Source organism: Sciurus carolinensis, chromosome 1, assembly GCF_902686445.1.
Source record: "Sciurus carolinensis chromosome 1, mSciCar1.2, whole genome shotgun sequence".
NCBI classification, from domain to species: Eukaryota; Metazoa; Chordata; class Mammalia; order Rodentia; family Sciuridae; genus Sciurus; species Sciurus carolinensis.
In genome coordinates this window covers 168,215,383-168,227,783 of record NC_062213.1, presented here as the reverse complement: position 1 = coordinate 168,227,783, position 12,401 = coordinate 168,215,383, and positions in this window count along the sequence as shown.

Genomic DNA, 12,401 nt, shown 5'->3' with positions numbered 1-12,401 from the left:
TGTGGAGAACTTTGAATTACAAGAGTTATGAAATGTGAAAATTGACATTTGAGCCCACTGCATTTAGATCTTAAAGGGGCAGAAAAGTCACATCTGAAATTTGGTTGTATCATGTATGCCCCAGTAGCTACCTGTCTATTCACTAGCAGGTGACCACCAGGGGAAAGAACAGCCCAAATCAAATTATATTGAACTGTCTTCACTTCTAGGTCCAAATGCTCAAGTAAGAAAGACACCTTCTGCTTTGGAGCAGATTGGCTAACAATTATTGAAAATACTAGTGTCCTTCAAATATGCTAGGATTATTCACATGTTTTATCCCAATTTAATCCTCAATATAATCATACAAGGTATGGATTATAATACCCTTTTAAGAGGTAAGAAAATAGAAATCAGAAAGCTTATGTAACTTGCCCATGATCACACATTTGGTAAATGGAGGAGCCATTTACCTTGAAGTCTGTCTAACACCAAGGTCAGTGGTCTTTCTATACGACCTCAGAATTTTGGTTGCTCAGCAAACACTATTGCTTCTATGCTATGACCAAAATCCCCTAAAATCTTTTCCAGTGGTTAGAATCAAGAAATCAGTGGGGCTGGGGCTGTAGCTCAGTGGGAGAGCATTTGCCTAGCATGAGTGAGGCACTGGATTCGATTCTTAGCACTACATAAAAATAAATAAGATAAAGGCATTCTGTCCATCTGCAACTACAAAAAAAGAATTAAAAAAAAGAAATCAGCCTTATCTAGTTCATGTTTTTTATGAAATATAAAATTTATGTTTTTATCAAATGAGACTCAGTCACTTTAAAAATTTTTTATTTGTTCTTTTTCAATATACATGACAATATAATGTATTTTGACATATTATATATACATGGAGTATAATTCTAATTAGGATTCAATTCTTGAGGTTGTACATGATGTGAAATTTCACTGGTGATGTATTCATATGAACATAAGGAAAGTTATGCCTAATTCGGTTTACTGTCTTTCCTATTCCCACCCTCCCTCCCTTCCCTTCCTCCCCCTTTGTCTAATCCACTGAACTTCTATTCTCCTCCCATAACCATGCCTTGTTGTGTGTTAGTATATGCATATCAGAGAAAACATTCAGACTTTGGTTTTCTGGGATTGGCTTATTTCACTTAACATGATAATCTCCAGATCCTTCCATTTACTAGCAAAAGTCATAAAGTCATTCTTTTTATGACTGAATAATATTCCATTGTGTATGTATAACACATTTTCTTTATCCATTCATCTGTTGAAGGGCACCTAGGTTGGTTCCATAGCTTAGCTATTGTGAATTGAGCTGCTATAAACATTGATGTGACTGTGTCACTGTATTATGCTGATTTTAAGTCCTTTGGGTAAAAATCTAGGAGTGGGATAACAGGGTCAAGTGGTGGTTCCATTCCAAGTTTTCTGAGGAATCTCCATATTGCTTTCCAGAGTGGTTCCATCAATTTGCAGTCCCACCAACAACATTTAAGTGTAACTTTTCACCTATATCCTCACCACCATTTATTGTTACTTGCATTCTTGATAGAGAATCAGTCACTTTTACAAGGTAATGGCATTTGTGAATGTCATTTGGAATTAGCAAATCTTCGCAGGACAAATTTTTAACCCAGTGAGTCCCTTGTGGCCAGCCTAGGAACTTAGCCATGTTCACAGGTCAAGCGTTCTCATCCAACCTCTTCAGTAGGTTGCCTCATGCCCAAGGGAGCTGAAGCAGGTACCAGAAGCCCACCAGAACCTGTGAAACAGCTCAGTAACATAGAGTTCATTGAGAGGAATGGTGGAAGATGGGGCTGCAAATAAGGCAGGGATCAAATAGTTCAAGGCCTTATAAATAGTATGAAGGGTTTTGGACTTTACCTTGCAAAGAAAAAAGGTTTTAAGCAAAGGAGTAACATGATAACAAGTGTGTGTAAGGAAGTTAGCTCTGACTGTAGTAGGAACACAAGAGTTGGATAGGAAGGGTAGGGAGCAGGGAAGCAGGAGATAAGGAAAACAGTTAAGAGACTGCTATAGTAATCCAGGCGAGAGACAAAAAGCACCTGAGTTAAATCATAGTCATGGGGAAGGTAGAATGTAGAGGGATTTGATATATATTCAGAAGTAAAATTCCCTGGACTTGGTGGCAGATTAAATGTGAGATATGATGGAAAGGGCATTGGCAACCATGTAGATGGCGAAGCCATTTACTGACATAGGGAGCATAGAAGTTGTTTCAGTTATATTGCTGCATAACAAACCACTCCCCGAAATTCAATGGCTTAAGGCAAAAATAACTTATTATTTCTCACAATCCTGTGGTTGTGAGTTTCACTTCGGATCACTTAGGAGCTGCTTTCAGATGGAAGGTCAGCTGGACAGGAAGGAAGGTCTACTATATCCTCACTCATATGTCTGGCAGTTGGTGCTAGCAGGGCTCCATGGTTCTTCCTCATGTGGCCTTCCCTGTTACCAGTAGGTTAGACAAACTTACGTGTTAGCCTCAGGGCAGTGTTCCAAGAGGGTAAAGGCAGAAGATACAATCTCTTAGGGCCATTCTTCAAAAATCATAACATCACCTGTACTGCATTCTATTGATCAAATCAAGTCATGAGCACAACCCAAGGGGATGGTAAAATAAACTCCACCTCTGATTGGGAAGGAGAGTAGTATCATTACAAAGAGGCATGGATACAGGGAAGGGAGGAACCTGTGTCCTTTTGCCAATCTACCTCAGGAGTGGAAACAGATTTGGATAAATGAGAAAAAATGATGAGAATCTCAAATGCCACCTCATGCACTAATCATTTTCCTTCTTCCCTGTGCATCAGTTTCTTCATTTGTAAAATAAATGAATGTGCAAGTCCATTCTCCCCATCTACATCTCTTTATAAAGTGAAACTGTTTAAAATGCACACTGAGGGCACTGTTTTATCACCAAGACACAGTGCTGTCAGCAGGGGAGGAATACAAGACACACATGGGAAACACTCACTGTGAATGGTCAAATGGTCAGAACTGGGGAACTACCCACTCTTCCTCTCCCCTTTGCAACCTTGCCAACCCTTTACCGGTGCTAGCCCATTCGGCTTCTCTGTAGCTCTCCATTTCATCCCTTCTCCATTCCATGACCAAAGCTTCCTCACTGTCCTACTCCCACAATAACCTTCAATCCTCCCTGTAATCCACTCTCCATACCGCAGTACAAGACTCTTCCTAAACCCAGCTTAAAACTCCCATTGCCCTCCTCTGAAATCCATCTGTTTAACATGAGATTCCCTGGTAAATGGTTCCATCTAATCTGCAGCCTCATTGCTATTCACATGCCCCTCATACCTTGACCTCCAAAACTTTAAACTGTTGGGGATTCTCTGAATGTGACCTGCTCCATAATATCTCCATGAGTTTGCACGAGGTTTTTCCCTCTCCCTGGAATGTCACTCCCTCACTTATTCATTTGCTCATTCAACCAGTAAATATCTCCTGAGCATCATGTGATGATTTGGATCTTAAGTGTCACACAAAAGTCCACATGTTAAAGGCTTAGTGCCCAGAGTGACTCTATTGGGAGATGATGACACCTTTAAGAGGAAGGCTTATTAAGAGGTTTTCAGGTCACTGGGGCATGCTCTTGAAGGGGGTAGTGAGACCTTGGCCCCTTTCTCTCGCTTGTGTACTGGCCATGAAGTGAGTTTTTTTGTTTGGCCATACACTCCCTCCATGATATTCTGCCTCACCAGAAGCCCAAAAGCAGTGGGGCCAATGGACAGTGAATTAGAACCTCCAAAACTGTAAACAAAAATAAACATTTTATCTTTGTAAGTCATTATCTCAGATATTTGTTATGGTGGTAGAAAGCCGACTAACACATACTTGCTTTGCATAGGAATGAATAACTCATGGTCCCTAACCAAAAGGAGGGACCATGGTACAGGTCTGGTACAGGATAGTAAGGCATCAAATCCACTAATTTGAACTCTACAAAAGTCAAGGGCACAGAACCAACTAATACAGCACTTCCTTGATCACTCTTAGAGGGGCTTAGGGGTTACTTGTCAAAAAAACAAATAAGTATACAAATATTTACAAAGGATTCTTCATTTCCACCATTTCATTTAAGTTTCAAAATAAACATATGAAATGTGGACTGAATCATAACATCTTAGCTATGAGCAAGTAATTACTAGTCCATGGTTTCTTAGGTATTGAAAGTAGAGAAAGTCGAGACTGCAGTTAGCCACATTAATGTATTTGGCAAGACATGGCTGTTTTCTCTGTGGTATTGGAGAGCAGGGAGGAACCTGAGATGTTAGGCCTGGCCCCCATGCTGGGTCCTGGGATGCAGACTTGAGACTTAAGCTGAGCTTTCAAGGATCAGTAGGAATTAAATGCATGGAGAAGCAGCCAAGATAGATGGACCGATGTGAGCAAAGACCCAAAAGATGTGAAGTCTTCAGGGAACCTCAGAGAATTTTGAGTCTCTAAAAGCTCAGGTAATGGACACAGTAGCAGGTGTCAGAGCCAGAGGTCAGCCAGAGTCTGTGGGTTATGCTAAGGATGATACACCTAATGATCAGGAAGTGCAGAAATTACTGGGCTTTATCAAGGAGAAGACTTGGCTGAATTTGTTTTAGAAAGATCTTAGTCTGAACGGAAGGAAATGGTTTGGACATCCTAAAATACAAAGAAACCAGACAAAGGCTGGTAGGGTAATTTCAAATAAAGAGTGTAAGACCTGAGATGGAAGATACAGTGGGATATGAGCAGATGATAGTGGGAACCAAATTTGATGACTGGACATAGATGGGGAGAAAGGAAATTGAGGCAACTAGGACAATTTTTGGACTTGGGTACTGTTATTCCCTGTGAGAAAGGAACAGAAGAGACAATTATGGAGGCAGTGGGGTCTAGAAGAAGGGGAACAGGAGCCCAGTGGTAAAGACAGCAACTACTCTGGAAATGATTATTCATAATTGTCTTCATTTACTTTGTTCAAACTTAATCAAACCTCTCAGCAGCTCTGTCAGACCTCTCCCACAGAGCCCAGAAGCAGCATCTTGCACTGTCAGTTTTTTGTCTCTGCCTCCTCCACCCTCAGGGCCTCTATCCCCAGTTATTAACAGAGAGAATACCTGTTCCATATATATTTTTAAAATCTTTATTTTATTTATTTATTTTTATGTGGTGCTGAAGATCAAACCAGTGCCTCACACATGCTAGGCAAGCACTCTACCACTGAGCCGCAACCCCAGCCCCCGTGTTCCATATTTAACATAATGATAAGACAGTGCCCTGTTATCAGGGTTTTAGTTTAAAACTTAATTGAAAAAAAGAAAAAACAACTTAACTGAGATGTGACTGAGGAGTCAAAGGAACCCCAAAGCAGCCTTTTCCCACCAACCCTACATGGAAGCCATTATCTGCTCTCAAAATGGTGCTCACTTCCAAAGGTGAGGAGAACATCTCCTCTAGGGCAGACTGCTTTGTCTTTGGATAACTGCTGTTGTTAGGAAAGTCCTCTGCCTGTTTGTAACTTCCACCCTCTGTTCCTAGTTCTTTATCGTTATATCATTTATTCATTCCACAAAGATTTCATTGATCACTTAGTGCATGCCAAGCAGTGTTCCAGGTACAGAGCACATAGCATGACCGAACAGAGGGGATCCCAGCTCACGTGAAAGGAAAGAAATAATAAACAAACAAAATGTGCAAGAAATTTTCAGATAGTGATAAACATTTAAGGAAATACTCCAACAAGATGATAGGATAGAGCGACTAGGGGATAGGACTATTTTAGGTTGACTAAATGGGGAAAGCCTCTCTGAGGGAGTGATGTTCAAGTTGAGACCTGATGGATGAGAAGGAATCTACTCTTTTAAAAGATGAGGAAATTGAAGTGCAGAGAGAATAGGTGATTCTCCCAAGGCAAGTCTGGCTAAGTGACTAATGTTAAAGCCTTCCCCTTTTTCTAGTGTGTTTACACAGCAGTGGCCAAGCATTTCTATCATCTGTAGTCAGGGTGTTCAGTGCCCAAGAAACCAACCTAGGCACAAAGTCATCCCTTGGCTGCCTAACTATCACCTACCATTGATCAGTTCTCTTTCTGAATCACTCCTGTTAAATAATGGAATTAATTTAAATTAAATATAATAAATATAGTAAGTTTTAGAACCAGACAGTTCTCGGTCCAAATCCAAGTGTTACCATTTGTTATGTGATAGAATTTCTCTAGGTCACAGTTTGCTCACCTGTAAAATGGGGATCAAATTACTTCATGAGTTCTTTGAGAGAGTTAAATTAAAAGTTATAATGCAACTGGGTTTGGTGGCACATGACTAATTTCATAGACTCAGAAAACTGAAGCAGGAGGATTGCAAGTTCAAGGCCAGCCTCAGCAACTTAGCAAGACCGTGACTGGAAATAAAAAATGAAAAGGGCTGGGGATTTGGTTCAGTGGTAGAGAGTCCCTGGGTTCAATCCCCAGTTCAAAGAAAAAAAAATTATAATATATGTAAAATAGGTAGTGAATAATGGGAGGCTCAATAACATCAGCAACTTTAAAAGGATCTGACAGCTCTTATAAATAAGTACATCATGCTTTCCAATGGTTTCCCTTTCAAATAGCTTTCCATGGAACTGAAGAACAGTTACCAGTCTTGGAATTTATAAAATAAGTCAGGATGCCATCCTAATTTTACAAGTCCAGTTTCTTAAGTCTCTCAGAGGGCTTGCTAAGGGAGGCTGGCTGAGAAGGCTGCTCTGGCCAAGGTTCAGTCTCATACTCCCTCTTGTGTTGTGTATGGGAACTGCACCCTCTCTGGACTGATCAGTAGCCATGATGCTGAAATCAGCCTAGTTAATAGGGCTGAATGGAAAGGAACTAACATTCTATAAGCACTTATTAATATATCTAGAAATCTTCTGAGATGAATTCTACATATTATATCATGTCTCTCATCAACCATTCAACATAAGTACAAATTGAAACTCATTACTTGTCTTTTATTATCCACTAGCTGTGGATAATGACAAAGCAGACTTAAAATGAAGTACTGGAAAAATCAGCAAAGTTTATATAGGATAAAATCCAATCTTCTTAGCAAGTTTGATCAGGTCCTTTACTCTCCAGCTTTATCTCTAACCACAAACACCCTTAGGTTTTATGCTCTGGCCACATGGAGTAACTTAAAAGTTTCCAAAAATACTTTATATCTCACCACTCTTACATAAACCTTTGTCTCTAGCTCAGGTTCCTTCCTCAACACCTCTCCTCTACTTAGAAAAACACTTTCTATTTGTTTTGCCACACTATCCTTCTTACTTGGAGAGAATTTAATCGCTCCCTCCTTTGTGCTACGTCTGGACCTTACACTTTCTATTAGTACATCTCAAGTAAGATGTTCAGCTCTAAGAACATTCCAATTACTGATGATGCACCAGTCATAGCTGAAGGGACTGAACACAAGAAACAGAGTGATGAAACCAGGCATGGTGGCATACAGCTGTAATTCCAGCAATTTAGGAAGGTGAGCCAGGAGAATCTCAAGTTTCAGGCCAGCCTCAGCAACTTAGAGAGACCCTGTCTCAAAATAAAAAGAACTGAGGATATATGTAGCTCAGTGATAAAGCACCCCTGGGTTCAATCTCCAGTAAAAAAAAAAAAAAAAAAGAAAAAAAGAAAGAAAGAAAAGAAAAAGAAACACCAAGATGAGCAGACATAGTCTCTATTCTCATATAACCTACATTCTGGTGAGGAAAGTAAGCAATAAACCAATAATCACACCAAAAATTAATAATCATTATGATAATAATTATTATTTTAAAGAAAAAGCAGCAAGGAGATTTTTTAAACCTGTTTTAGTGGCATGATCAAGGAAGGTTTCACAAAGTAACATTCAGGTAGGATTTCTGAATAATGAGAGTTGTACAAAAAGATGGGGAAGCATAATTCTGGTAGAAGGAATAACAGGTATAAGGGCCATGAGAAACACTGAGAAGCAGAAAGAAGGCAAGTGTAGCTGTAAGGTGCTAGAATAAGAGAATAATATGTGCAACAAAATTTGAGTTGGGGGCTAAATTATGTCAGCCATTTGAATAATATAATTTATTTTGGATTTTACCCTAACAGTAATGGAGGAAGAGAGACAACAAAGAGTTCCAAGCAGGGAAATATGCAAAATTAAATTACAAAGAGACTATAATGTGATTATATTCTCCAAACCCTGAGGAGAACAGTTGGAGAGAGGGGCAAGGATGGATACAAGAAAAACCACCTAAAAAGCTATTTGTTTATTTAGCCATAAATATTTATATACACAAAATATAAAATACTTATATTATATATAAAATACATAGGTTCTATACCCGACCTTGAGGATACTGCCATGAACAAGACAGATACAAGCCCTTCCCTGATGGACCTTACACTGCAAAAGTCTAGTCAACCAGTGCTGGTTTAGACCACGGTGGTGGTGATGAGGATGAAAAGAAGCAAATTAGTTTGCTAGGGCTGCTGTAACAAAGTGCAGAGACTAGGTGGGACAGAAATTTGTTTTCTCAGAGTCTGGAAACTAGAGGTCTGAGATCATGGTTGGTTTCTTCTGAGGCCTCTCTCCTTGGCTCTTATATAGCCATCTTCTCTCTTCACATGGTCTTCCACCTGTGTCTGTGCCCTAATCTCTTATAAGGACCCTGGTGACATTTAAAGACTCTATCTTCAAATACAGTTACATTCTAAGGAAGTGAGGGTTAGAACTTCAAACACAAACTGGAGTGAGGGAGCACAATTTAGTCATAACAAGAAATGAGCCAGGTGTCCATTCTGGTAGTTCTAGCTACTCACAGGGCTAAGGCAAGGGGATCCCTTGAGCCATGAGTTTGAGACCAGCCTGGGTAACATAAGACATCGTTTCAAAAAAAGGACTCTTTCTTTTTAAGGAGAGAAAATGAATAGTAATTAGTGATTATGAGGTGGGGGCTAGAGGAGATGTTGAAGATGGGTCTCAGGTTTCTGGCATATAAAACAGTGGAAGGTGGTGCTATTATTTATTTGATAAGGAAATAAATAGTAGGAAATTGCAGGAAAGAGCATAAGGATGCATTTCCTCTTTTTCACTACCTATACTTATTTTTGTTGTTGTTGTTGTTTTGTTTTGTTTTGTTTTGTTTTACTTATGGCCCTTTAAGGGCTCTTTTAAAGCAATATACAAAAAAACATTTGTTTGACCAGCAGCATATCAGGATATTTATTGATGCATAGTATCCGGTATGCCTGGCGGAAGTGGATCAAACAAGCAATTCTGAATCAGAGAAATTTCAGGGAGGGAGGAGATGGAAAGAGGAAGTGTTGGGGACTGAAATGAAGCAAATAATATTCCACATAGGTATGATTACATCTAAATGAACACCAATATAATGTATAACTATAATGTACTAATAAAACATTAAAAAGAAAATTTTAAAATAACTTTATCAGTCGAACTTCTCTTACTCATTTCTTTAATTTTTTTTAGTTGTAGATGGATACCATGCCTTTATTTTATTGATTTATTTTTATGTGGTGCTGAGGATCGAACCCAGTGCCTCACACGCTAGGCAAGTGTTGTACCACTGAGCTACAGCCTCAGCCCTCTTACTCATTTCTTAATCCCATATCTCCTCCTACTACTGTGAGAGAAATCATTTGGGTGAAGCTCTGAAGACAGAAGCCAGAGTGGAGCAGGTATAATGGTAATGAACAAATAAGAAGTGATGAAGGTTTGACAGTATGGACCAGACTGGAGGGACATAGGAAACCTGCAAATCACATGTTTATACATGAATAATAATAGTACCCATTTAAATTTTCATTGGGATGATCTTACAGAGATAGCTTGATGAGAGAGAGAGAAAGGAACATATATGGTTAAAAAAAAAAGGTATCTGAGGATAAGGAGGGAATGACTTCAGAGCACAATGGAAGAATAAGTAGGAGTCACTCCTCCACTAGCACAAGAGGGAAGGAGGAGATGGGACAGATGTAGGAAGGTCTATAGATTTAGCAGTAAAAACTGAAGGAGTTATATGAAGTCTACATGAGGTTAGAGTGTTATGGAAGATGTTGACCAACTACGTTGAAAGAACAAATAGGTAACTGGGTCAGAGAATAGATTTCTAAATTCAGATTTCAGAAGAGTTTGAATAACAAGGTGAAACCAATTGAATGGAGGGGTAAGATACAGCTGGTCACTGATATTGAGGAAGTCAAATAAATGAGAGGCCAAGATGTTAGATGTTTCCTTTATGATGTTTCTTGTGGCAAGTAATGGGGACCCAAGCTTCAGTTGGCTTGAACATAAGAGAATGCACTAGATCACAGATCTGGAACTCCAAAACAAAGGGGGATATGAAGTTGACTCCAACTGTTTCACCAATGTTTTCTCATGTGTTGTCATCATCCTCAGTTGGATAGGAAGTCAAAAATCTTTCCTATGAGACCTCTCAGAATTTCTAAAATATTTATTTGAATTATGAATCAATCCAGGTTGTGCATTACCTAAACATTTAATTATAAGCTCCTTTTCTGGAGGTATTCTTGGGCCACGGTATAGACAGTCTAGGCAAGGAATTGAGCGTACTACTCCCTGAATATGTCAAAATCCACAAATTTTAAGTTCCTTATATAAAATGGCTTATTATTTGCATATAAGGTAGGCATATCCTCCTGGGACCTGTAGGTATGGTAGTTGTATATTGTCAATGATAAAAAGGAACAGACATAAGACTGCAAAAAAACTGATTAATGACTTAAAGGCAATAAAGTCTTAACCTTGAGGTTATTTTCACTTTGGGAAAGAGTAATCATTTGCATGTTATTAGCTTTTGCTTTTTTTCTTTGAAAATTTTTTGGTTGTTGATACACCTTTATTTATTTATATGTGGTGCTGAGAATCGAACCCAGTGCCTCACCCATGCTAGGCAAGCATTCTACCACTGAGCCACAACCACAGCCTTGCATGTTATTAGTTTCCTACAAGTTAACATCTAACTCTAGAGAGTTTTAAAGTGTCTAGATTTTAATTAACAGTAAATATTTAATCAAATTGTTATATTATTTTGAAAAGTCTGATAACCCTTTAGGCAGAATTGTCACAATAATGCACTAAAATGACATTAAAAGTTTTGAATAGCCAGGCATGATGGTGCACGCCTATAATTCCACTGGCTCCAGAGGCTGAGGCAGGAGTATCCCAAGTTCAAAGTCAGCCTCAGCAAAAGCAAGGTGCTAAGCAACTCAGTGAGATCCTGTCTCTAAATAAAATACAAAATGGGGCTGGGGATGTGACTCAGTGGTTGAGTGTCCCTGAAGCCAATCCCCGGTACCCCTGCCACCCCAAGTTTTGATCGAATTTTCTTAGCATTTGTTATTACTTTTAGAAATACAAGTTCTGAGAAATAATGTTCACTTAAGTACATTCATGGAGATGGGAGGAGTTTCATTATGACATAAAATTCTTTTGACATGACATAAAATTCTTTGAACTCTTTTATGCCAAAAAAATTGATGGTCTAATATTTAAAAATATATCCCTTGGTAATTAAATTTGGTCCTCTTTCAACATTGTAAGCAAAGAAAGATAAAGCATCCAATTTGCAAGAAAATGTGTTACTTGTTCAATAGAAGCATTCCTTTCTCAATTTCTGGCAAGTATACCACAAAGACTTACTAAATGCTTATTAACTACCATCTCAGACTTTTTTACTTGCCTTAGAAGTAACTTGCATAACCCAAATTACTCAGAAGGCACCAAAATCTTTGTAGACATAATATGCTTTGATAAAATGCATTTACCTTTTGTGCTTTAAGCATATTTTAATCAAACATTTGGCTTTCAATCAATTTATCAGGCAGTCTTATATATTATCTAAGTAGCCAACCTACTCTTCACTGTTTTATCAATTTAAATCAGACTTTATCTAAGAAAGATTTGATTTTGGGGAGTTAGAATAAGCAAGTTTTTTTTTTTTTTTTTTTTTTAAGTATTTATTTTACTTTGCAGTAGTGGGAATTGAACCAAGGTCTTGCCATGTGCTCAGCAAGTACTCAGCCTTGAATGAGTATTTTAAAATCAAATGTATGAATTGCACATGATAAAATGTTCACGTTTACAGTTCAATGAGTTTGGACAGTGTGTACACCTGTGTAGCCATTTCATCCCCACAGAAATTTCCTCCAAGCCTTTGCAGTCAATCCCTTCTCAGGCTTACTCCCCCAAGTGACCACCAATGTGCTTTCTTACAGATGGTGTTTTGCCTTTTATAACTTCATGTAAATGCACCTTTTTTTTCATTTCTTGGGTACCAGGAATTGAACCCAGTGGTGCTTAACCATATCTCCAGCCCTGTTTTTGTTTTGAGAC